The 26316-nt window shown below is 46.3% G+C and overlaps 2 long non-coding RNA genes across 2 annotated transcripts in view; one reads left to right on the top strand and one right to left on the bottom strand.

Moving 5' to 3' along the window:
- The window catches only part of LOC111095895, a 119575-nt gene extending 97160 nt beyond the window's left edge, over positions 1-22415 (bottom strand). Inside the window, exons 1-6 of the long non-coding RNA XR_005359518.1 lie at positions 21955-22415; positions 21603-21677; positions 20869-20961; positions 18234-18377; positions 15496-15634; positions 4791-5022 (exon numbers count right to left, since the gene is read on the bottom strand). This is a non-coding gene — a long non-coding RNA (uncharacterized LOC111095895). The remainder of the gene's footprint in view (positions 1-4790; positions 5023-15495; positions 15635-18233; positions 18378-20868; positions 20962-21602; positions 21678-21954) is intronic.
- On the top strand, positions 7659-14540 carry LOC102155028. The gene is made up of 3 exons (XR_005359517.1): positions 7659-7787; positions 10092-10200; positions 14380-14540. It is a non-coding gene; the product is annotated as an uncharacterized LOC102155028 (long non-coding RNA).
- Positions 22416-26316: the final 3901 nt, after the last annotated feature.

Genomic DNA, 26316 nt, shown 5'->3' with positions numbered 1-26316 from the left:
AGAGATACAGAAATAGAGACAGACACACGGGCAGAGGGAGAAGCAGATTCCCTGCGGGAAGCCCAATGCAGGACTCGATCCCAGGACCCCAGGATCACGCAGTGAGCCGAAAGCAGACGCTCAACCACTGAACCACCCAGGTGCCCAAGAATTGACACACATTTTGCTAAAGGATCTGGATTTTATTTATGTGATATAGCCTCCACCCTGTCTTGCATACCTGGGGCAAAGCAGCATTCAGCATCAGTCAAGGTGTCTTAGCAAGGGCTGCAGGAAGACATAAAGCACCGCTTTAGAAAGCCACCAAAGGGCCACTTGGAAAGGATTTTACAAAGCACAGAGCACATTCTCAGAGGACTACCTCCTTTTACCTTTGCTTGTTTACTCTGGGTTTGCATGTGTACTAACTGGATGCTTCCACTCAAAGACAATTTATTTACCTCGTGGACAGAAGTTTAAGATGACTCCATTTGGGCCATCAGAAATCATTCGAGCAGTTGGTGCTGGAGGGAAAACCCGCATCTAGTTTGGGCTTCATGCCAGGAGCCCAGAATTTGGGGTCTAGGATCTGTTCCACTACAGTGTGATTCCACAGACAGATGGAATGCAGTAAGAACAAATCAACACACCCCTGGGTCTTAGAGGTCAAGAGGAGAACGAATAGTCTTTCCCTCATTAAATTTTTATCCCATAACAGGAGAGCATAACCTCAATTTGCTTTTGTGCTTCCCATAATAAGCCTTCTTGTGAAGAGTGAATTCAAATGGGCAGTGAACATACCCACTTGACTTGCAGGCAGGTCTGTTTGTGTTCTGCACAAAATTGTGGAAAGGGACATTTCCGAGCCAGGAGTCAGCCTGTTCTATCCCATCAGTGTCCAAGATAGAGCTGAACAGACTCTCCAACACTTGGCTTCTGCAAAAGGGCCATAATCAGGCCTGCTCCTCAGGAGTGCAGACAGACACAGCAGTAAGGCCCCTAGATCCAAGAACGGCTCTTTTCCACCAACGTCAAACACGTTTCACAGCTGACCTGCCAAGAATGTGGATCCTGCTTCAAGATACACAGTCTGAGACAGCACACGGCAGCCAAAAGAGAGAATCTCCATTGAGCCTGCATTCTGGTATATCCCCTACAGATGGACAGTGTGTATACGGACTGGCAAGGATCCCAGCCCTTGGCCTCAAACTAAAAGTTCAGGATTACTTCAGAAGTAGATGAAAGAGATAAAGCAATGCTTCCAAATATGCCTTTGTTTTCCATGGGGATTTGGAAAGTGCAGTTGAGGGAGATTCTCAGGTCAATTCCTTTATGAGCAGTTTGACCAGGACAGGTCCTGTGACAACCATATATTCACCACAAAGAGCACATAGACACCCAGGCTAGGGGAATCGCCCTGGAGTTCATGTGTTTAAACCTTTCTCTGACCATATGTATGTCCTCTAGATCTGCTCTGTCAAAAGGAAGGGCAGCGTGGCATATAGAAAGAACACTACACCAAGAGTTAAGAAATTTAGAATTTCTGTGTGCTTGGAAAGTTTATTTTGTCTTGCTTAAAGTCAGTCTTCATATCCTTAAAACAAGGGGAGAGAGGGATAGTTCTGAACCAGAGGTGTCCCACAAATGTGATGTCCTCTAGTTTTTCCTGCCTCAAGGATCCAAGAATAGGCATTCCCAGCAGACTGCAAAATGTGGTGCAAAATGGCACTAATCCTCAGGCTGGCGGAAAGCCCACTGGGGGTGGCATCCAGACCTTGTGTGACAACGGTTAGTAGAAAATCATTTGGGTGGTAGGCGATGGGGATGGGAAGCACATTCTGGTCCTTCTCCCTGGGTGCCACGTTCCCTCTCCACTCCCAAACTAGAATACCTGCCAAAATGAGCTAAGAGAATGAGGATAAACTTAGTCTTAAGTGTTAATGTGGCTCACCACCCTCACCATCATCTAGATCTACCCTAAGCAGCCAAGGATTTGCTCCTGGGCTCCAGCATTCTTTGCTCCAGTGAAGCTTCTTGCTCACTGTTTCTAGATATGAACCTCCTGATTTCCATTTCTGGGCTTTCCCACATTAGACTTCACAAATCTGCAATGCCTACCATTTCCTTCACCAATGAAATAACAGAAATAAGCACGCCTACTTATGAAAAGAAAATGCACACCCATGTTAATAATCAGAAAAAAAAAGGTATTAAACATACAGGAATAGAAAACGCAAAGGCAAACACTATCTAACAAATTTCAAAATCACAATGAAATGAATCATTTTAGGGGCACCTGAGTGGCTGAGTTGGTTAAACGTCTGCTTTCAAGTCAGGTCATGATCTCAGGGTCCTGGGATCGAGTCCCACATCTGGCTCCCTGCTCAGCGAAGAGTCTGCTTCTCCCTCTCCCTCTGCCCCTCACCCCACTCATGGGCATGCTCTCTCAAATAAATAAATAAAATCTTTTAAAAAAAGAAATGAATCATTTTACTTTTCTGCATTACCCAAAATTCTGACAATATAAGATGTAGAAGATCATTATAGACAAGTAATTGAAAAAATTTTTGGAAAAGTTTCTTAAAAATTTATCTTCAGGGGCATCTGAATGGCTTAGTAGAGCATGTGACTCTTAATCTTGGGGTCATGAGTTCAAGCCCCACATTGGGTGTAGATTATTTAAATAAATAAAACCTTAAAAAATGTATCTCCAAAAAGACATTAGGTCCAGGTGGGTTTTTTTGAGTGGATTCTTTAGAACTTTCCTAGAAAAAAGAAAAGAAAAAAAGAATTGTTCAAACCCTAGAGAATGGAATTATGAATTACAAATTGCTTAGCAATTTAATTCCAAAGAATAGAAAAGAGAAAGGGGAAAATAGGAACATTACAATGGAGGAACCTAGCAAACACATCTCCACCAAGTGATGAGGGTTCATATTTCCAGGAGTGTCATGTACCCCAATTGGGGGAAATTCTTCAGGATACTCAGCCAGTACTCTTCTAAACTTCCAAGGCCATTAAAAACAAGAAATGACTGAAAAATTATCACAGAGCACAGAATAATCACAGACCACAACTCCGTGGGAGACACAAAAACTCACTGCAATGTGGTACCATGAATTAGAAAGAGATCCTGAAATAGAGAACATTAATGGAAAAAGGTAGAAATTCAAACCATGACTGTAGTTTAGTTAATAGTAAGATTTCATTTTTTTTTTTTTTAAGTAGGCTCCATACTCAGTGTGGGGCAAGAACTCACAACCCTGAAATCAAAACCTGAACTAAGATCAAGAGTCAGATGCTCAACTAACTGAGCCACCCCCGTGTCCCAACAGTAAGGTTTCTTAATTTTGACAAATTCACCACATTAATGAAAGAAACTGGCTAACAGGCATACAGGAACTTTCTGTATTTTTATAACTGCTATGCAATCTAAAATTATTCCAAAACTAAAAATGTAAAGGAAACATTAAAGGGGGAAATGGTTATGATTATATCCATAGACATGGGGGAGATTGAGGAAGAACTTCTACAGGCTGTGGCTTAGGTGCTCAAGAGATCTAGGAGGTACAACTATGCTCTACAGAACTCTGATCCATGACTTCAAGGTAGCAACTAAAGATGGAGGTGCGTAGTGAGGGTTATGAGGATAAAAGCACCATTTGGGCTTCCCCTATTAAAGAATGAAAACTCAGGAACATCAGACCAACATCAGTTCCAGTTTAGGAACTCAACATCTAATTAGTTCTAGTAAGTGTTTTTTCTTTTTCTTCCTCTGCCAATTTTCATCAAGGCCAATCCCAAGTCACTTACAAAACGTGTATGATTTCTGGCATGCTCATATCAAAACTGACATCTTACAGGCCCCCAGGTGGAAAACTGCAGCACTCTTCTGCCTCTACTGGTGCCAAATGCACCTCTGCCACAACTCCCTAGCTATAACTGCTAACCTGTTTGCTCCCACACACACACCTGCTAGCAGAAGCTCGCTTTAACACATTCAGAGAATAATACCCTTTATCCTCTCCCGCAAGCCATGCGATCCCTCTAATTACAGCCAACTCATTTTTCACCATAATCACCAGCCACTAAGAATATAGTTGCTTGGTTCCTGCCAGAAACCCACATTCTGCTTCAGCACATACATTCAACTGTCAGAAAAAATTGTGAGAGACCGTTGAAATAAGCAAATGAGTTTTGTGAGCATCCTTTCAATCAAACACTAAGTACAGCTTCCACTCCCTTCTACAAGAATCTGTGCCATTCATGATCACAGAGCTATTGTACCACTTGTGTAAGTACAGCAAGTGATCCTTTACCATAGAAAAACAAATGAATTTTGTCCGCTAAAGATGCCCTTGAAGGGCAGGTGGGTGGCTCAGTTGGTTAAGTGTCCCACTCTTGATTTTGGCTCAGGTCATGGTCTCAGCGTTGTAAGATCAAGCCCTGCATTGGGCTCCTCACTCAGCAAGGAGTGTGCTTCTCTCCCTCTCCCTCAGCCCCTCCTCACTCTCTATTAAAAAAAAAAAGTTTTTTGTTTTTTTTTAAGATGCCCTTCAGTATTACTCTAGGTATAATAGCCAGTTTGGCACCTATTAGAAAATTTATTTTACTATTTCCCATGCTTACATACGTGTGTGCTCTGAATACCCTCCTGAGCTGATTTAGTGCTCTTATTGGTTTGTTACTCACCACAAGCTCGTGGCATGATGAGCAATGACCTTGAACTGAAGTATGACTTGACACACCATGCCCTTCATTCTAGGCACGCAGTTCAATAATTAGCCCCAAAGAAATTATAGAGGGCTCACCTGGATTAATCCTGTTTCCACTACAGTGTGTTCTCTGGTTTGCACTTATCAGCCTGAAGGAGCTGAGTTTCGTATCAAACATGTGATCCCTGTGCATCTTCTCAGCGTGGTAAGTCATGATGTTTCAACATGCAACATGCCCTGAAGTCTGCTGAGGTGAAGAGCGTCACCTCTTTCCTTCACAGCTACAGTCCATTTTCTTAGCTTCCATAATACAAATCCTCTGCTGACTCTAAAAATGTCAAAGATTATTTGAATGTCAAATTAGATATTTTTGACAGTGCTTTTTTTAAAGATTATATTTATTTATTTATTCATGAGAGACACAGAGAGAGAGAGGCAGAGACACAGGCAGAGGGAGAAGCAGGCTTCATGCAGGAAGCCTGACGTGGGACTCGATTCCGGGTCTCCAGGATCACGACCTGGACTGAAGGCGGCACTAAACCGCTGAGCCCCCCGGGCTGCCCCTAACGGTGCTTTTTGAGATACAACACATTCACATGCAAAAAGCTTCTGGGTCGGGGCCCCTGAGTGACTCAGTTGATTGACCATCCAACTCTTGATTTTGGCTGAGGTCATTATCTCAGGGTCGTGAGATTGAGCCCTGAGTGGGGCTCTGTGCCCAGTGTGGAGTCTGCTTGAGTTTCTCTCCCTCTCTCTCTGCCCCTTACCCTGCTAATGAATGCACTCTCTCTCATTCAAAGAAAAAAAAAGTTTCAGGATCCATTATATCTCAATATGCCTTTTCACTACTTTAGAAAACTCTCATAAATTTCATGTGATGTCCCTTTTGGATTTTGGCCTTTCCCCCAACTGTCTGATTTTTTTCAAGGAAAGATATACACTTCTTTCTTAAAGGCACCACCATCAGTGCCTGGGGAGCAATCACTCACACTGGGATGTCATCACCCCACCAGGCTCTGTCTTTTCAATCCAATGAGACTCCCCTAATTACAGAGGGGCAGAGCCTGTCTTTACAATCCAGTGAGACTCCCCTAACCTGTGACCTCTCACCTCCCTGAGTCTCAGTCCCCTCCTCTGTAAAACAGGGCTAACAGTAGTACAAACCTTATAGAAGTTCTCAGATGTTTAAATGAGTTAATATACATACCAGATACACAGCTAACTCTTTAATAAAAGGTTAACCATTCTCATAGGAACTGCCATATGATACAATACCTCTAACTTTCCCATTTGAGTTGATTTTCTCTTACTAGAAAGACAGGTCAATGCAGCAAAGGGAAATCTTCCCATAGGCTGTCCCTAAGACTTCTGTCCCTAAGACTGCTTCCTGGTTGAGTGAAAAATAAATAAATTTTGTAGCTAAGACACCTCCTGACTGAGGCTTACACTTTTCAATCAACTATTTTTAGCAGAAACTTATTGATGAATCTGCCGGCAAAGCTTATATTGAAGACAGTAAAAAAATGCAGCCCCAAAGTGACTCAGTCAGCTGCCCAGCATCCACATCTACCTTGAAGCTGCCAATTATACCCCTGATGTTTTTTCTGGAAGATTCTTCTTTTGTTTAATAACTCCAAGTCTGACTATTTCCCTTGGCTTTTTAATCAATACTATGTATTTCCAGCTAATCTACCCCTACCTGCCAAAATTATCATCTTCAGGACCTCATTTCTCATTTCAGGACCTCACAGGGTGCCCTGATGCCAGGGACACTGCTGCTGAACTCCCTGCTGGGGCTCTGGGTCAGGGCCACTCCTAGACCAAGCCTGTCCCTCCGCCAGGCTCTCCACTTGCCTGTCATCCTCCTCTCCTGGGCCCACCTTCTCCGACCTGCTTGTCTGCTCACATCTGCCTCTAGAATGCTTGTGGTGCTGTCCTCAGGCCCTTACCCATCCCCTTCCTCTCTACCTATGCATCCAACCAAATCCAATGCAAATGCAACAACTCTCCAAACCAAATGCAACAACTCTCCCAGAAAGGGCAATGGGACTGAGGCAGACAGGAGGAACAGATGATACAAACAATTTGTTTTATCTTCTCTACTCATAACACTTCTGACACCAAATGCACGGGAGATCTCCCCATATCAACCAAGTCTCCTACTCTCCAGACACCAGCTGCGTGCCCAACGATTCAATTCATTTCTGACACTGACTATCCAGAATGAGCATGGACCCCCCAGGTCAATGGCATGACCCTGCAAGACTGCACCCCTCCCCCAACTCCGGATGCTGGCATAAGTCCCAGGTTGTCACCTATATTTAATGGCTGGCTATAAAATCAGCATTTCCTTGACTCCACCCTCAAGTTTGATAATTTGCTAGAGCAGCTCACAGAACTCAGGGAAACACTTATGTTAATGAACAGTCAGATGAAAAGGGTGAAGTGTGGAAGGGTCCTGAGCATAGGAGCTTCTAGCTCATGCCATTGGGGTGTAGCACATGGATGCATTCACCAACCCCAAGATCTCTGGAGCCTGGAGTTTAGGGATTTCTTAAAATGGAGGCTTCATCATGTAGGCAGGATCCATTATTGACTCAATCTGCAGTGCCTCTTCCCTCCCAGGATGACAGGGGTGAGGATGAAAGTCCTAAGCTTCAAATCATGGCTTGATCATCCTAGTGACCAGACCCCACCCTTAAGGCATCCAGGAGCCCACCCGGAGTCACCTCCTTAGAACAAAAGTCACTCCCAAGACATTCCAAGGGGTTTAGGAGCTCTGTATCAGGAACCAGGGTCAAAGACCAGATATCAGAACCAAAGATGCTCCCTAGCACCACATCACTCCAGAAATTGCCAGAGTTTTAGGAGCTCTGTGTCCGGGGGCAGAGACCAAAAATGTGTATTTCTTATTATGTCACAGAGGGTCAGCAACTGAGGCAGACTTCAGTGTAAGTTGTAAAAGAGCAGAGAAAAGATCCAGGCCACACAGCAAGGATCAACAGCCTGGGGGCTGAGGCCAAGAGAGAGACACCAACCATTTCAGCACTGACCCTAGAAGCACAGATCATGTGGTCATCATCAGTCATTAAGGTGGGAACTCTTTCTATGGAATGTGTTCTGGTTGAGAACCGGGTGATGGATGGCAGGTCTGTGTGTTGGGTCAAGAGTCTACTTCAGAGGGGCAGAGCTCTGTCTTTACAACCCAATGAGACACCCCATCACCCACTAAATATTCCTTTCCTGTGTGCACAGAGCACTTTGGTTACTCTTCTAGGACATTTTATTATACTGGGATATGCTATTTTTTCCTTCATCTGTCTAGGATTCTGTGAAAAAAAGAGACTACATTTTTGCTTACTTGGCCCCGTCAGTGAAAAATTCACTTAGCTGCAAGTGATAGAAAAGATGATTACAGTAGTTTGAGAAGTAGATGTTAATTTTCCTCATGTAATAAGAAGTCTGGAGGTAGGTGACCTGGGGGAGTTACTTGAATCCACCCTTCTGGCGACCTGCATTCTTTTTCTATCTTTGTTTTTTATCAACCTTAGCATCTTGACCTTTGTCCTCATGCTATGATCTCAGGGTCACCAAGTGGCCACTGTACCTCCAACCTTCCAGGCCAAAAGGCCTCTCTCTCTCTCTCTGTTAATCAAGAAAGTAGAAGATTTTCCAGAAGTCTCAGCAAGAAGGTATCTAGTCCTATCTCATTAGCTAGAACTCTGGGTTAAGGCTATCCCTAGACCAAGTGGTAGCCAAGGGGACGAAGATCATGGGTCACTTTGAGACCTGGAATGAGGCTCCCCTGCCATGACTCAGAATTGGTTTTATCCAACCATAATTCTGAATTTTACATCTTGGGACTGGATCCTGCCCTTTCTGAGATCAAATGATCTCTACCACCATGCATCCAAGTGGGACAGCTAACATTTATTATGTACTCACTACATGTCAGAGGTGGTTCTCAAGCAGTGACATGAATTCCTATGTCACCCTCACAATGACTCTCTGCAGGTCAATACTATCATTAATCCCTTCTTGCAAAGGAAAGAAATGGAGGTGCAGACATGCAGAGCAACTCCCCCAGGCTGGGCCACAGACCTAGGAATAGAAAGAACCCAGGCCAAGTGACTGGAGAGATGGTGCTTGTAGCTACTGTGCCCCACCACCCTTCATCCTCTCTCCCATGTGGCTCAGGGATCCATAAAGCTGGTTGAATGAATGAATGACTAATGAATCAATGGATATGCCTTTTCTCAGAAGAACCTCTAAGGTGCAAGGGGCTCCCAATGCTGTTTGAAGTCACTGTTCCCCATTCGTCTTCTTAACGGGGTCAGAGTGTTATTACATGCACAGGATTTATGTCAGTTCATTGTGCTCTGGGGGAGAACAAAAAATCTTGACTCTCTTGCTGGGTTTCCTGCATAATAGGAATGAAGAAAAAAGGAGTCTGCAGAAGTCTGAGCTTTATCAGCAGACTGAAGTAAAACAACTGTACTTACATGCACGACGTGGGCCAAAAAAATGAACAAAATGCAAAGCATGTCCAGACCTCAGCCGAATCCTTGAAAATTCTAGTAGCATGTCCCAGGCCCCATTGGAAAAGGAGGGGAGAGGGGACATGGGGTCATCGGAGATCAGAGAACTGAGTTTACAGATACTGTCCCAGCACAGGACAAACTCACAAGCTATAGATGTAGGATGCCAGACTTCCAAAGGACAATTGAGCGATCCTGCCAAACATCTCGATATTTTGTCTACCCGGTGCAAACATCTAGACTGTGAAGGACTGATTGAATTGTTCTGGTTTCACATCGAGATTTGGCACGACAGCAGATATAGTACAGTCTTCCTAAGAACTCCCAGAAAACACTCAGACTCTGCCTCTAAATGGGGACCCAGGACCAGTCTATGCATCCATCATTCAGTTTGATAGATATAAATAAACATGCAGTGAATTTCTTCTCCTGTAGGGTTGCCAGGTTTAGCAAATGTAAATGCAAGATGCCCTGTTCAATTAGAACTTCAGATAAACGGTGAATGGATATTTAGTATAAGTATGTCCCAAAAGGCTGGCTGGCTTGCTTGTTTTTTGTTTTGTTTTGTTTTGTTTTTGTTTTGTTTTGCAAATGCAGAAAACCAGATACACACAGCTGAGATGATCTAAATTCTTCTTTGGTGTAAATGACTTTTTACATGAAGATGAAAGGATGAAGGCCATTATGGGACCGTGATGTTCACTACAGCCTGGATTCAGCAGTGAGGTTGACCAGGTCTTCTGTCCATTTCAAAGAAATGTGGCTAGAAAGTGGCACAGCCACAACTCCCAACTGGATGTTCAGATTCTATGTCAAGGGCTGAACCCATTCCACCTCATTTCTGCTCACTTCCCTACAGGACAAGTAATGCCTTGAATATGTGACCACACGTGGCAGCTGACATCTGTACAGGCAAATGGCCACATGCAAGAAGCATTCACAACAGGGTAGTCGGGACAAGACCACAGGTACTTGGGGCACAGCTTGGCAGCTGAGCCAGGGAGGAGGTGCCCAGCAGGTACTTCCCAAGGACAACAGTGGGGCAGAGTGGGCTGTCAGAAGCACGCTGGCTCTGGGCAACTGCTTTCCACCGAAATAATTTTAACTTCTTAAAATCCAACTAGAGGCGAGAAAACACTCGACTCTTCACATCCTACAAGGTCCTCCTTGCTAGGAGAAGAGGGTGCGTTGGAAAGCATTATTCCCCCCAGGAAGCAGAATGCAGAGTCCAGCACAGGGCCCGTGTGTGTGTGTGTGCGTGTGCGTGTGCGTGTGTGTGTGTGTGTGTGTGTGTTAAATAGCCATGGACACCTGCATCACCTTCCTTGGGTCTTCCAGGCCCAAGTGCATCCCCTGGCTTAGAGGAGGAGCCACTGAGGTTGGCCAGTGGAGCAGAGCAATGCTCTCCCTCTGATAAGGAAGCACAGAGAGCCCACACACACACACACCGCCCCAAAGGAGGAGGCCCACCTTGGGGCTGAGATTAACCCTGAGAGCTGAGCTGGGAGGAGCGAGCTATTCTGGGAGTCTGATAAGGACAGGATTTTCCATTTTCTCAGTGTGAGCAGAAGCCAGGCCCCAGGTTTGAAAGTCCTCATACTTACCCATTGTTTCCTGTGCGATTAGATTTCATCACGAGAGAATTGTGTTACTTTCATTCAAAAGCCAGGTGGGGATGGCACCATGTCTGGTTTCTGCCCGCCCCTCATGGGGACATTTGCTGAGCATGCCCTGTGCATTGGACGCTGTGGCACCCTAGTGCATCCTCATGACACCCTCCCAGAGGGTGCAATGGACACAATGAAGCAGGAACCGCTCCCCCCTTCACCCCCACCCACAGTCCATGCCCCTCCTGCACGGGAGAGAAGAAACGGGCTTCTCCGAGTGCTGGGGAGAGCAGGATGGAGCACACTATGGGTCCCACCTGCTCAGGGATCTCGGCACACCCTGGAAACAGGAGGAGATTGGTGGGGGAGAATGAGGGGAACCAGCCTGTAGCTCCTTCAGAATGCACACGTAGGTCAGTGGACGGCAGGCAGGGTGCCTGCTTTCCGCATTAGCAAATCGTGGCCGTGAAAGCAAATGACATTCTCCCAAGAGGCCCACACCCTACAGAGAGCATTCTATTTCTATCATTTCTTTTTTTCCCCACTCTGGGTGAGTTTTGTGCACCCAGTTTATCCCTCCAGCCGCAGTGGTCTTGTTTTCCATTCCTGGAATATGCCAAATGCATTGCTGCCCAGGAACAACTGGCCTTGCAGCTCCCTTGGCCTTGAACACTCTGCCCAGATAGTTCAGAACGGTCACCTCTAGTCCTCTGAGTATCAGTGGCCTCCTCGGTGAGCCGTCCAGAAGCATCTATATTAAGGCACCAAAACACCCTGAGTCTCTCTCCATCTCATCCCGTAGTTTCATCCGTAGCATGCTCCACTCTCTGATCTTACTCTGGTAATTGATTTTATATTATTGCTTATTGACTGTCTGTCTTCACTCCTCAACTGGAACATAACTTCCGCTGGGAGGGAGTTGGTCTGTCTTGTCATCACTATGTCCCCAGTGCCTTGAACAGTGTATGGCACCAAGATGGCACTCGATAATTGTTAACTCAATGCTGTTTAATGAATGAGTAACTGAATACAAATACCCAGCTCCACCCACAAAAAAAAAAAAAAAAAAAAAAAAAAAAAAAAAGGAGGGGAAGAAGGAAGCACTCACAGTGATGGAGGTGCTGTTTTGGAAAGCAAAGAGCAGCTTTTCACCCTCAAAACATGACAAAAAGACAGGCAAGTGGTGATGGGGGCTCTTGGAAGACACCTGTGGGGAGCACAGGATGGGCAATCCCGGGAGGCCGGGCCCAGGAGTGGAAGGGGAAGACAGGAAGGATGGAAGGAGCCATCACTCCATCGAGAAGGATAGGACGGATTCTGTCCCCGTGGGCTGGGGGGCCGACCACCTGAGCCCAAGCACAGGTGGAAGCTAAGAGTCAGGAAGGCCAATGGCCACAGGAAAATTGGGTCCTCCTGGCACAGCCACTTGAATGTGGAAGCCAAAACCCAAATGTGCACTATGTCCCATATCTGCCAGTGGATTCTTCCTCCCCTTCTCTCTCCAGTCCTGGCCAAATATGACCCGTTGCTCTGAGCTCTGGAGACACAGGCTCCGCGTGAGTAGGAACATAGCAGCTATTAAAAACAAAGAGGTTCACTGTGACCAGGAATGCCATTTTCGCTGTGCAAATGCACCCCAGACATCACTCTGCAGCAGCTCTCTCTGACCGGGATCTGTGTCATTCTCCATGGAGTCCCGCCTGATTTACACCCCTAGGCCATCAGACACGGATGTCCCCCACCACCACCACCCCGAATGCATTATCCCCCTCGGAGCTATTTTTCTTTCAGGAGGTATGTCTCCACTCCTAGACTCGTATCATCATAGGATAAGCACTTCAATGCGTTAAAAAGCAAAGAGAAGAAAATATCGGAAATTTCAATGAGGGAGAAAAAAATGTTTGGAATCTTGGAAATACCACATGAGCTACCTACAGGTGGTGAGTGACTGCCACGGAATATGACTTGCATACAGAAGGAGCAGCTAGTTAATACAAATGAATCCAATGAGCAGGAGGTGGTCGCTGGGCACAGGCCAAAAGCCTGAACACCCCTGGCAGGGCCTGCCGCCCCTGCCACCTGTCCTAGAATAGTGGCTACCCCAGGAACACGTCCTGGCCCCGCCTCTCACTCCTCTCTGCTTCCCCATGACTGTGGCCCATCCCCCGACTGTCACACTGATGACTCACACATAAGCCTTGAACCCAGGCTCTGCTTCCAGGGCCCTGCAAGCTGAGACACCCAGGAAGGAGGAAAGGTTCCAGCTGGCTATCCTTGGGCACATCACCTCCTCCCTTCCCTGGCACCATTGTGTCCCCACGTCCTCCGGGCTTCCAGATCAGCATCCCAGTGCAGAATGTCCACCAGCACACAAGTCCCCATCACCAGCCCAGCTCTGTGTTTTCTGTTCCCAAAGTCATTTTTTTTTCTGCATCAATCCATTCTGTCTTCTTTGTCTTAGCGTCTAGTTGCTGCTGTAACCAATGACTTGGGCTCTGTGGCTCAAAACAACCAGAATGTACTATCTTATGGTTGCAGAAGTCAGAAGTCCAAAATGGGTTTCCTTGGACCAAAATAAAAGCGTCAGCAGTGCCATGCGACCTCCAGGGGCTTTAGGGGAGAATGTGTTTCCTTGTCCCTTCCTGGTTCTAGAGGGTTCTGAAGTCCTTGGCTAAAGTCCCTTCCAGAAGTTAAAACATCCCCAACCTCTGTTTCTGTTGTCACATTTTTTCTGGCCTTCCTGCCTCTCACTCTTCTTCCATCTCTAAGGACCCCTGTGATTACATCAGGCATATTTGAGTAATCCAAAATAAATGTAGCTCAACATCCTTAATCTCAGCTGCAAAAATCTCTAAGCCCCAGGAATTAACATATTCACACACTCCTGAGACTAGGACTTGGACATATTGAGGGGGGAAGGTCATTATACTCCCTACCACCTTCTTTCAATTTAGAGCATTGTTTTAATTTAAAAAAACAACAATAACAAAAAACCTGATTCTCCCAAATTTTGCTCTTTGTCCATCTCAGCATCAGAAACCCCACTGCTTAGCTCAGAGAGCACCTCCTCTTTATGAAGGATTCATGGAGCTGAAAATGCACAGCCAACAAGTCAGAAGTCACCCCAGACCTCTCTGTTGGCATGCAAGAGTCTTTCTCTTTTTTAAAAAAAAAATATTTTATTTATTTATACATGAGAGACACAGAGAGAAAGAGAGAGAGGCAGAGACACAGGCAGAGGGAGAAGCAGGCTCCATGCAAGGAGCCTGACGCGGAACTCGATGCCAGGTCTCCAGGATCAGGCCCTGGGCTGAAGGCAGCGCTAAACCGCTGAGCCACCCGGGCTGCCCACAAGAACCCTCCTTAAGAACTTAGAACCCAGTGGTTAGATTTCAACATATTAATTGCCACGCAATTCAAATTCATCTTTTTAGGGAGCAGCTTCTGGGGACTATCCCATTCCAGAAAACTAACAATATGTTATTTCTTTATATATTTGCAGGAATTGAGATTTCCTAATCTCCATTTTGCTCTCCTCAGGTTAAAACAGCTCTCAAGGTCAAGACTCTTCACCTCAGGAGTGCCTGGGTGGCTCAGTTGGTTAAGTGTCTGCCTTTGATTCAGGTTGTGATCTGAGTCCTGAGATCGGGTCCAGGCTCCCTGCTCACTGCTTGTGCTCTCTCTCTCTCTCTGTCAAATAAAGAAAACCTTAAAAAAAAAAAAAAAAAAAGACATTTCACCTCAGATCTCTTATTTTCTTCTCTTGCTGCAATGGAATTGAAAAACAGCCACCACCTCCTTATGCATAAACATTTTTCCTACATGTAAAAGTCATGCCCAGAATCACAGAGTTTAGGGCTCGAAGTCCCCATATGGATTGTATAGTTCATCTCCTTCATGTCTCAGAGGAGCAAATGGAAGCCCAGAGGAGAGAGGGTCTTCTTCCCCCAAATCAAGCTACTAAGTGAGTCGTCTGCTTTTGGAATCCTCTCCTCAAGGAGAAATAGTCCAAATTCTGTTCATGTTTTTTTGTTTGTTTGTTTTGCCCACCATTCCCACCATTGCCTTCATCTCTTTCGTTATTTTTTCTCCTTAAGTTTCCTTGACCTGTTTGCAAAGGCCAGGTCTTCCACACAGGCTAACAACACCCGCGCTGTCCTGGCCCTCGCAGCACCACCCCGCACACAGCTGTGGAAATTCTTCTCTCCCAGACCACATTCCTTGGCAAGGCTGCGAGGCGGGGAAGCTGTAAGGTGAAAGTCTCTTTTCCCTCCTTCCAAGCAGACACCGGCTAAGGGTGAGTTGGGAAGCCTCTGTTTCTTGTCGGGATGCCCCCTGTGGTCAACTGCAGAAGCCTGACCATTGGTCCATGGATGTAAGACACCGCACAGGGGCTGCGGTCTCTGAGGCCGGGAGGGCTGTGAGGGCAGCAGGTGCACAGGGTCACATCCCAAGAAGTTAACGCGTCCGTGGGCTTCTGCTTAGGTTATCCAAGACGGTTCCCCATCATGCCCATCGCCTGACCCTACTTAATTCCCTTGCATGCTAACCTCATTCACGTATTTATATTTACTGTTTTTCCCTGTTTCCATTCTCCCCATTAGATTCCTCCACACACACTCATATATTTTTTTTTTTCATTTTGGTGCACCTCACCTTTATCCTCAGGTGTGCTTCCCTCATGATGGTAAAGCGGCTGCCAGCCGGGGCAATGGAGGCTTCGTGCTTCCTCCTTCACTTCCACAGAGGACCCGGTCCCCCCAAAAGGACAGGTGCTTGCACTCTGAACCAATCCCTGTGGCCGGAGGAAAGCGATTGGCCAATCGGTGGAGGGAGGGGGCGGGGTTTCCTAGACTTGCTAATTCCAAGAGGGGGCCCAGCCCTGCAGCAACAAGTGCAGGGTTTCCCAAAGGGCCACGGGGGCTGCTGACTGGCAGGGAGAGGAAGAGAAATGGATGCCAAACGCATAAGCAGTGAACATCCACAGCAACCTGCCAACGCCACCTGCCTCCTGACTACACCACTGTACCTCTGGTTACCCAATTGGCTGTACAGATTCCTGGCCAAATTAAGAGTCTATGCATACACATATTTTATCTTCAGTAGTATAATTTCTTCTTTTTTTTAAAGCAAAGAACTGATTTTGAGAGACCTCCAAACGCACCTAAACTAGTGTTACGAAAACTACTTTGGGGATGCTTGGGTGGCTCAGCAGTTGAGCATCTGCCTTCAGCTCAGGGAGTGATCCTGGGGCCCTGGAATTGAGTCTGGAATTGGGCTTCCCACAGGGAGCCTGCCTCTCCTTATGCCTATGTCTCTGCCTCTCTCTTTGTGTCTCTCATGAATAAATAAATAAAATCTTATTAAAAAAAAAAAACCTACTTTGAATGGCCCTATCCATAGAGACCTACAATGATGCACAATCTTCAAAGAACTTTTCCCAGATTTGAACTGTAAGTTCATTAGGGCAAAAGAGAAAGGCAGTCTCAGGTAGGAATGGCTTTTGCAGTATTCAGAAACGCTTTCACCTTTAAAGCATTAACAAAGTTGATTTTGATTTAGTGGGGTGGGGGGAGAGAAACTTTTGGCCACGCTGCTCCACAAGAGGGATGGATCAAGACCCATCTGGACAATGTGTTCAGATGGAACAATTTTTAGACTGCCTGTGTGTTTGGGGGGGGGGGGGAATGAAAATGTGAATTTTATCAAGTCTGAGGATTTTAAGTTTTCCAGGTTCATATAGTTTTATTTTTTTAATTTTCCATAACTAATTTGTAGATATGTTTCTGTCCTGGATTTGGAGTATTGGGATAGATAAAAAAAAAATCACTGGATTTTTCTCTGGCAACAAAAGTGTATAAATATTGAATTGAGGTACAGACATTTAAAAGGTTTGCGGTGTAGTGCACTTTAAAAGGTTTTGATTTAGGGGCACCTGGGTGTCTCAGATCTGCCTTCAGCTCAGGCTGTGATTCTGGGCTCCTGTGATCCGGTCCCACATCAGGTTCCCTGCAGGGAGCCTGCTTCTCCCTCAGCCTGTATCTCTACCTCTATCTCTCTGTCTCTCATGAAAAATAAAATCTAAAAATCAAAAAAATAAAACGTTTTGATTTTAGGGGTACCTGGGTAGTTCAGTGGTGGAGCCTTTGGCTCAGGGCATGATCCCAGGGTCCTGGGATCAAATCTCACATCCAGTTCCCCGAGGGAGCCTGTTTCTCCCTCTGCCTATGATTTTATAGTGCTGTTAAAAACTGTTATTTATGCTTTAAAAATAAAAAATAAAAGTTTTTATTTTTTTTTTATAATTAGAATGTTAGGGCTAAAAGGGCTTCATGAACAGGCTCACCTTTTCATATTGCAGATGAGAAACCTGAAATGAAGTGAGGTCTCCCCAACACCTGGCCCAAAGCTCTCAACCTCACCATCCTAATATACGCCTTCCTCCTCTGGGAGACATCTTCTCTGGGCAATACCATTGTAAGGAAGTTAATCTGTGCTCCTGGGTTAACCTGAGCTAAAAGCTTGACATAGTTTTTCTCTAACACACTGGGCACATATTCTACTAGTGACTTTGTAGAAACACAAAGGATTAATTTGGCAGGAAGTCTAAACTCTGGTCCCCAGTGGAATCTCAGACATTCCACACAGATATTTTCTAGCATGAGATGTTCCTCCAATGGTTCTACCTTTCCCCTCTATGAGCACAGCTCCCTGTGCTTTGGCGGGTGCATATCATTGCCATACTAGCCCTGACGGAAAATCATCAATGGTCTCAAGATCCACAGCGAGAACGCTCTCACTCCTGCAGTGTCCTTGGAGATCACAAGCTCCAAGACATGGAAGTGGGCCTCAAGCGGGTGGCGGGGGCCCAGCGTCCGACAGATGGTTTGATCAGAGAGGTCAGGGAGGAAGGGCACTAGAGGGCAAGACTTCTGGACATGTGAGGCTCACTATGTGCTGGGAAAGAAGCCAAGAGGCAGGATATGTATCCTGTTGGGAGAGGAAGGAGGGTCAGGGCTGTGACTTGTCTGTGTGCCCAGCCAAGGTGTGGGGCTGGGAGGGGAGGTAAGCAGGATTGCCCCTGGGGACCAGAGACACAATATGGGGGTGAGGGAGTGGGAGGCAGTCCTCAGTGATGGGGCACAGAATAAGGGACAAGGCTGGAGGATCAAGAGTCTTTGGAGAAGGAAGTTTATATCATAACTCTGATGAAACAGTAAGGACCTAGACTGAGGTAGGAGTTGCAGGAAGCAGAAGCTGAGAGATGAATTTCTCATCTGTTTGTGACTCCCCAAGTCCTTTACCATGTCTCCCTATGTTACAGGTTGAGTTGTGCCCCCCCCCACCAAAAGATATTTTGAAGTCTTAACCCCCAATACACTGCATGACTTTACCTGGAAATAGGGTTGTTGCAGGTGTAACCGGTGAAGATGAGGTCAGTCTGGAGAATAGTGGGCCTATAATCCGGCAGGACTGGGGTCCTTATAAGAACATAGGAGTTTGCACAATGAGATATCCTTTTACACCAGTGAGAATGGCTAAAATTAACAAGAAAGGAAACAAATGTTGGCAAGGATGGGGAGAAAGGGGAATCCTCTTGCACTGTTGGTGGGAATGCAAGCTGTGGACCCACTCTAGAAAACAGTATGGAGGGTCTTCAAGAAGTTAAAAATAGAGCTACCCTACAACCCAGCAATTGAACTACTGGGTATTTACCCCAAAGATACAGACATAGTGATCTGAAGAGGCACCTGCACCACAATGTTCACAGCAACAATGTCCACAATAGCCAAACTGTGGGAGGAGCCAGATGTCCTTTGACGGATGAATGGATAGAGAAGATGTGGTCTATATACACAATGGAATATTACTCAGCCATCAGAAAGGACAGATACCTACCATTTACATCTACACAGATGGAACTGGAAGATATTATGCTGAGTGAAATAAGTCAATCAGAGAAAGAAAATTATCATATGGTTTCACTCATATGTGGAATATGAGATATAGTGAAAGGGATTATAAGGGAAAGGAGGGAAACTGAGAAAGGAAAAATTAGAGAGGGAGACAAACCATGAGAGACTCCTAACTCTGGGAAACAAACAAAGGGTTGCAGAAGGGTAGGTGGGCTGGGGGATGGGGTACCTGGGGGACGGGCACAGAGGAGGGCTGTGGGATGAGCACTGGCTGTTATACTATCTGTTGGCAAATTGAATTTAAATAAAATTAAAAATTAATAATAAAAAGGGGCGTTTGGATCTGGACTCACATGGAGAACAATATATAAAGACACAGACACAGGGCTGTATATATACAGCCACGTGAAGACATAGGCAGAGCTCGGAGTGATACTTCCCCCATGTCCAGGGAAGCTTGAGACCCCCCAGATGCTGGAAGAGACAAGGAGGACCCTTTGCCTGAGGCTTCAGAGGGATCACGGCCCTGCTGCCATCCTGAATTTGAGCTCCTGGACTCCAGAACTGTGACATAATACATTTCTGTCATTTCAAGGCACCAGCTTACAGTATTCTGTTACAGAAGCCCTGAAAAATGAACGCATGCTACTTCTATGAATGCTCCATCTCAGGCAGCTAAAGGAGAGAGAAACAAAATCAAGATATTTGCAACCAGCTTTTAAAGTAATTAACCAAATCGACCCAAATATCTGCTGCCCCCACAGGGCAGGCTTTACTCTGGCCCTTCAGCAACTCTGATACCCAAGTGCTTCAGTGCGAGACAGGATAGAGCTTTCAATATTCGATTTTCCTAAAGAGGTCTTTCTCCCTAAAATCTTTGCTCCTCTGCTCTCTTAATCCTTTTATACTCTCAAAGTAATTAAAAGCATCTAAATGTTGCAGAACAAGTTCTCAGAAATTCCTGATGAATATCTGCATATGGTGATTTGTCACCTCTGTTTGAAAGTTTCTATCTGTTCTATCTTGGTACTTAAACAAGACTTTATTTTAACAAATGTTGCAAGATTTAAAAACAACAGAGGCTTGCAAATATGATCAAGGAATGAGAATCTATTAAAAAAAATAACCAACCACAGAGATTTGGCTTGACCATCACAGGAAGAGATCTGACAATAATTCTGTAGGTTAAAAGAGATGGTGCTTTATTTCCCTCTTGCGTAATGGTCTGGTGTGAGCGCTCCAGGTTGGCAGGCAGTTCTATTCCAGGTAGTCATTCAGGGATATAGGTTCCTTCCTTTCTGTTGCTCAGCCCATCCCCTAGGACATTAACTTCATCTGACCACAGGCGCAGGTGACAGGACAGTTTTTCCCCCCCAACTCTTTTTGAACCATTACTTTTGTAAAACATAAAAAAAAGGAGAGGGAGGAAAAGGAGGAGCAGAAGGAGGAAGGAGGAGGGAGGAAGGAGGGGGGAGAAGAAGGGATGAGGGAGAAGGAAGGAAGAGAAGGGAGAAGGAAGGAAGAGAAGGGAGGAGGAGGGAAAGGAGGAAGGAGGAGTGAGGAAGGAGCAGGAAGGAGGGTGAGGGAAGAGGTGGAGGAAGGAAGAGGAGGGGTGAGGAAGGAGGAGGAGGGAGGAGGAGGGGTAGGAAGGAGCAGGAGAAGGAGAAAGGAGGGGTGAGGAAGGAGGAGGAGGGAGGAGGAGGGGTAGGAAGGAGCAGGAGAAGGAGAAAGGAGGGGTGAGGAAGGAGGGGGAGGAGGGGGAGGAAGGAGGGAGGAGGGATGAAGGAGGAAGAGGGAGGAGGAGGAAGAAAGGAGGAAGGAGGGGGGAACAGGGAGGAAGGAGGCAGGGAGGAAGGAGGAGGAGGGAGGAGGAAGAAGGAAGAGCATGGAGGAGGGAGAAGAAGAAGACGAATTATTGCCAGAATGCTCAGGTATAGCATTAGGGGACTGAATTGATATAAACATCTAAATGCTTTTCTATATTTTAACTAATCCCATCGCAAAGCGGTGACAGTTTATGCACCTGCTGTGTCCCACAGATAATGAACAACATTATCCCAGCTGTCAGGAAGGAGAAAAAGTGTGTCCCATGGTGCATACCGCCTCCACTCACATCCACTGAAGACTTAGTCCCGTGGCTACATCCAATGACAGAGGAGCGAGGGAACGGTCATATAGCTGAAGGGCCGTGTGTCCATCTGGGAGACTATTGACACAGAAGAAGAGGATGGATTACTGTGCACCACTGCTTGTCTCCACAAATCATCACAAAGCACCAAGACAGAGTACATTAGAAGCTCAGTGAACTGAAGGGTAGAACCAAGGAAATTATTCAGGGGACCCTCCAGAGACAAAGAGATGGAAATATAAAAGATGTGCTATGGGGCACCTGAGGGCTCAGTGTTTGAGCATCTGCCTTCAGCTCAGGTTGTGATCCTGGGGTCCTGGGATCGAGTCCCGCATCGGGCTCCCTACAAGGAGCCTGCTTCTCCCTCTGCCTGTGTCTCTGCCTCTCTCTCTCTCTCTCTGTGACTCTCATGAATAAATAAATAAAATCTAGAAAAAAATTAAAAATTAAAAAAAAGATGTACTATGAGTCCTGAGAAGGCCCCATTGAATGGAGAAGAGATAATATTTAAAGCAACGTAAACCAAGAATTTTCTAGAACCATTGACAGATACCCATGCTCAGATCCATAAATCACAATGCATCCTGCCCTGGGCCCTGTTGTAAGGCTTTATATAGCAACGCATGTGATCTGCACAGCGACCCCATATGTAAGGTATGGTTATCATCACTATTTTACAGAGGAGGAGATCCCAGGCACAGAGAGGGTAAGTGACTTACTTGCCCGACGTCGCACAGCTAGCACGGAGCAGAGCTTGGTTTCCATCCTCTTATCACAATACTATCCTGTATTATCTCTCAAAAAAAAAAAAAACTGTTTTAATTACAACCACAAAGGCAATGTTAAAAAAAAAAAAAACATGTAGAATGGTTTTATTTACATTTGATAATTTTTTTAGAAATGTTTTTCTAGGTCAATTAACCTAAGTAAGATTCCAACCTGAATATTAAATTCACACTGCTTGGAAATATCGTAGAATTGGTGCATCTTTCCAGAACTTACCACCCCCTCATCCCCCACTGCAGAAACCCACTCCAAGTGATAATAAACAAGAAAAAGGGAGAGAGAAACCTTTATGTATAGTGAAACTAGGAAGTGGCTCCGTCCCACACCACAGAGTCCAGACACTATGTGCTCTCACCCAGTTGTAAGGGAGACCACGGGCCAGGCCACGGTTGCACAGCTATTCTTTGTGACCACAGGGAAATACCATTTTCTGTGGCCCAAGAGGTATTTCAAAACACCCATCTTGCTTCACATACCGGAGACGGAAGCACAGTACTTCCCACTTCCTCGAGGCCTCTCAGGGCAGCTCCCTGCTTGGCTCTACGAAGAGCCAGGCCACAGGGAAAGGGCAAGGCTCCCGCCCAACCCCCCTTACCAAGAAGCTGGGCAACCCCAGGCAAACAGCTTGACCTCTTGGAACCTCAGCGCCCCCCAGATGTAAGTGAGAAGCCTGATGCAGACTTTCCCCGAGACTCAAACCTTTCTCTCCTCACACCTGGAGACAGAGATGGCTGGCACAGGAGGGAGAAGAGGACCAACCTCTGTAGCTGCATGGGAGGGGCTGGGGTGAAAGCTCTGCCCTCCAGGCTTTCATCCCTTCCCATAGACTGGCCCCGGCAACCCCTCAGACTCCTCAGAGCAGGATGAAAACCCTGTTTCTATGATTTCTGACATCCTCTCCAGCGGTGATAGCTGATGAGTCTCTCAGGAGCCAGACAACCAAACAGTGGTCTCTGCTCTACTCTTTAGTAAAAAGAATGTAAGGAGGATGGGGGGGAGGGAGGTGGGGGGTGAGAATGGGGAGGGGGAGGAGGGAGGAGAGAAAGGAGGATGGGGAGAAAGAGTGAAAAGGGAGAGGAGAGACAGGGAGGAGGGGGAGGAGAAAGGGGAGGAGGGAAAAGGGAGGGGGAGCAGAGAGGAGGAGCAGGGAGAGGAGGGGAGGGAGGAGGACGCAGCAAACGAAGCACTCCAACAAGAGCCACAAGTCATTTTCAGGCTTGAGCCCAAACAAAATCTGACAGCTGTCTGTGTCAGTGAGTAATCAACACGAGGTAACTGACCAGCACATTAATTAACAAGAATTATGTAGCCCTATCCCTTTTATGCCCCATCCTATTAAAATGTCTTGCAAAGAAAGCAGCATTGCGGCGGGGGGGGGGGGGGGGGGGGGGGGGGGGGCAGGTCTCACCTGGGGAACAGGCCCGGGGAAGTCAAGAGCCCATCGCTCTGAGGCCCGGGCAGGCCAGGCTGACAGCTCTGGCTCAGACCAAACAAACATGTCAGCAACTCGTCTCTTCCACCTGGAAATTTATACCGGCCTCTGCGTAAGCAAATCTGAAGAAGACCAGCAAACTGGAAACATGGAACAAGAGCAAAAACCTCTTTCATCCCGAGGGCAACAAAATAAAAAGGGCTGCTTTTTTTTTTTTTTTTTTTTTTTCAGGGCCCTAAGGAAAGAATTACTCCCTCTAAGCGCTCAAGCTGACATTTTCATGAGAAAACAAACTGGGGCAATTCCACTTACTGCTAGCAAATGCTGAATGACCTGGAGGGACAGCTAACCGGGATCTGCACAGACGGCTCCCCTCCTCACCCCAATCCCATCCACAGACGTTCCCTCACCCTTCTCTTCCTCTTCCCTATGTAATCCCTAAGGGGTGCCTAGGACCTTCTGTTTATTTATTTGGGGTCATTTGGAGAGTGAGTTTTGTGTCTGCGTGCCATGTGTTTTTCCTCGATGTCAGTAGTAAATTAATTCCTACATTTAACTTCCACCAAGGGCTGTTTGGGGGACAGGCCACACTAGTGCAGCAGAGAACAGCTGGGCAGTTCCTCCCCGAGGCACCATCCTTTCCCGGAATACACCTGCCGGAGCCCCCACCCCCCCATTCCCCTACCACACCGGGTGCCCCTCACCACTTGTCCCCATCACCTGGCACTGTTCTCCACTCCCATAGCCATGCTCAGTTTCCTCCACTGCGTCCAATCCAAGATCTCACCCATTCTCAGATGTACGGGGCTTTGAGAAAGAAACCCCCTACCCATAAAAGGTTGACACTATGTTCTCTCTCTCTCTTTCTCTCTCTTTTAGATTTTATTTATTTGGCACAGAGAGATAGAGAGTACGGACAAGCAGGGGGAGTGGCAGGCAGAGGCAGAGGGTGAAGCAGGCTCCCCATGGAGCAGGGACCCCCCAGTGTGGGACTTGATCCCAGGACCCCAGGATCATGACCTGAGCCGAAGGCAGATACTTCACCGACTGAGCCACTCAGGCATCTACGTTCTAGACACTATGTTCTCTTAACATTCAGAAGTGCTCCAGAAAAGAGTTCTTGGAGAGACTGGGTGGCTCAGAAGGCTAAGCATCCAACAATTGATTTTGGCTCTGGTCATGATTTGGGGGTCATGGGATCAAGTCCTTTGGGGGGGTTCTACGTTCAGTAGGGAATCTGGGATTTTCTCTTTCCCTCTCTCTCTTTGTTTAAGAAATAAATCTTTAAGAAAAAAAAATAAAGAGTTCTTTTAAGGCTTATGTATACAGAGAACTAAAGCATTTATTGCTCTTGCACCTACATAAAAAGGAAACTATGTGCTAAATTAACTGATCATGGGGAACCTAGGTGGCTCCATGGTTAAGCATCTGCCTTTGGTTCAGGTCATGATCCTGGGGTCCTGGGGTTGAGTCCTGCACTGGGCTCACCACAGGGAGCCTGATTTTCCCTCTGCCTGTGTCTCTGTCTCTCTCTGTGTGCCTCTCATGAATAAATAAAATCTAAAAAAAAAAAAACAAACAAACAAAACCATTCATTCATTCATTAACTGATCATGCTCTTTCTAAAGTCTCTTTATGTTGAGAGTGTGGCACTTAGGAATCTCTTTTCAATTCTAAGTCCTCACTGTCCACGTTCCTTCACATAGTCCATCCTCCATGACCTCGAGAGTGTTGGTGACATGAGGTTTCTTTCTCAGTGGTCTCTGAGATTTTCTTGTGGCTATGGACATGCATCCTGCAATTTACAATGTAGGTTCTTTCTTGGTTGAGCCAGGTGTCAATGAAGGTTTGCAGAGGAAGATTGAGATTTATATTCCTTTCTCAAAGTGGCTCTCAAACTGTCCTTCCATACCATCATAAGCCAACAGTGTGATTCTCACATGGGCAGTGACACCAGGTCAGGACTACCACGTGGCCAGAAGTGACCATAAGATGCCCTCCATGCTAAGACTCATCCCAAATTCAGAAATGGGAGCGCGTGTGTCGCAGCAATGAGAAAGTATGGGGTACACGCTGTTTTCTCTGGATGTTCTCTCCCTACCCTTCCCTAGGCCAGCCCTCCTGATCTCAAGGGTGTCATTCTCCAGTGGCCTTCCTCCTGCACTCCACATTGCCCTGCCTCAGACCTTGTGTCTCAATCTGCAATTACACATCTACAAGTGTGATTACAATAACACAGGAAGAATAAATCATGTCTTGAAAGAACAAGTGCGTGAATTCCTGCAGGAATTTGCATGCAAAAGTCTAATTTGTGGTTCAGTTTTTTCCAGGTATAGAGAATGAACACAATCGTCATCGTTTATTCATAGATGTTTGAGTCCCTTTATGCAGCGTGCATGGGCGGGGAGGCAGATAATAAGCAAAGATTGATATGATATATAGTAGGTAGTAACAAGCTGGGGCACCTGGATGGCTCAGTGGTTAAGCATCTGCCTTTGGCTCAGGTCATGATCCTGGGGTCCTGGGACTGAGTCCCACATCAGGCTCCCCACAGGGAGCCTGCTTCTCCCTCTGCCTATGTCTCTGCCTCTGTGTGTCTCTCATGAATAAATAAATAAAATCTTTTTAAAAATAGGTAGTAAGTTACATCGAAAGAGATGAAGCAGGCAGAGGGGCTGGAATTATAAAAAAGCTACCTGTGATGTGGTTACAGTAAGGCTTCTTAGTGGGTGATATTTGAACTAACCCCTAAAAGAGGAAAGAGGAAGTCCATGGAAGTCCCTGATTGGAAGAGCATCCAGGTCAGGGCGGGAAGGCAGGGGCCTGGAGTTAGGATGATCTGGCATGTCCAGCAGACTGCAAAGGGGCTGATGTGAGAGAAGCATCGTGGCAAGGAGGAGAGTGTCATGAACCATGCGAGCAGGGTAGCCAGAGGGCAGATTTTCAGAGCCTGGCTGGCCACCTAATGAGCACTTTGGACTGGTTAAACTGGCCAGGTGTCCTGGCATGTGCCCAAAGATCCCTATAACTCAACCGTGCTGGTTTCCTGTGGTGATATCCCCAATAGTAACATGAGTGAGCCTCCCTGCTCTCTTTTCATATCTCTTCATCATTGGCTTGGATCCCTACCTGCCCACAGCTCCTTGGGGTAAGTGGGTCTGTGCCTTGAGGTACCTTCTCGCAACCAACACCAAACAAGAGGCACATACAGGACA

The sequence above is a fragment of the Canis lupus genome, chromosome 5 (genome assembly GCF_011100685.1).
Source record: "Canis lupus familiaris isolate Mischka breed German Shepherd chromosome 5, alternate assembly UU_Cfam_GSD_1.0, whole genome shotgun sequence".
In the NCBI taxonomy this organism is placed as follows: Eukaryota; Metazoa; Chordata; class Mammalia; order Carnivora; family Canidae; genus Canis; species Canis lupus.
The sequence above is the reverse complement of the archived record's forward strand: the minus strand, read 5'-3'. Positions and strand labels throughout refer to the sequence as shown.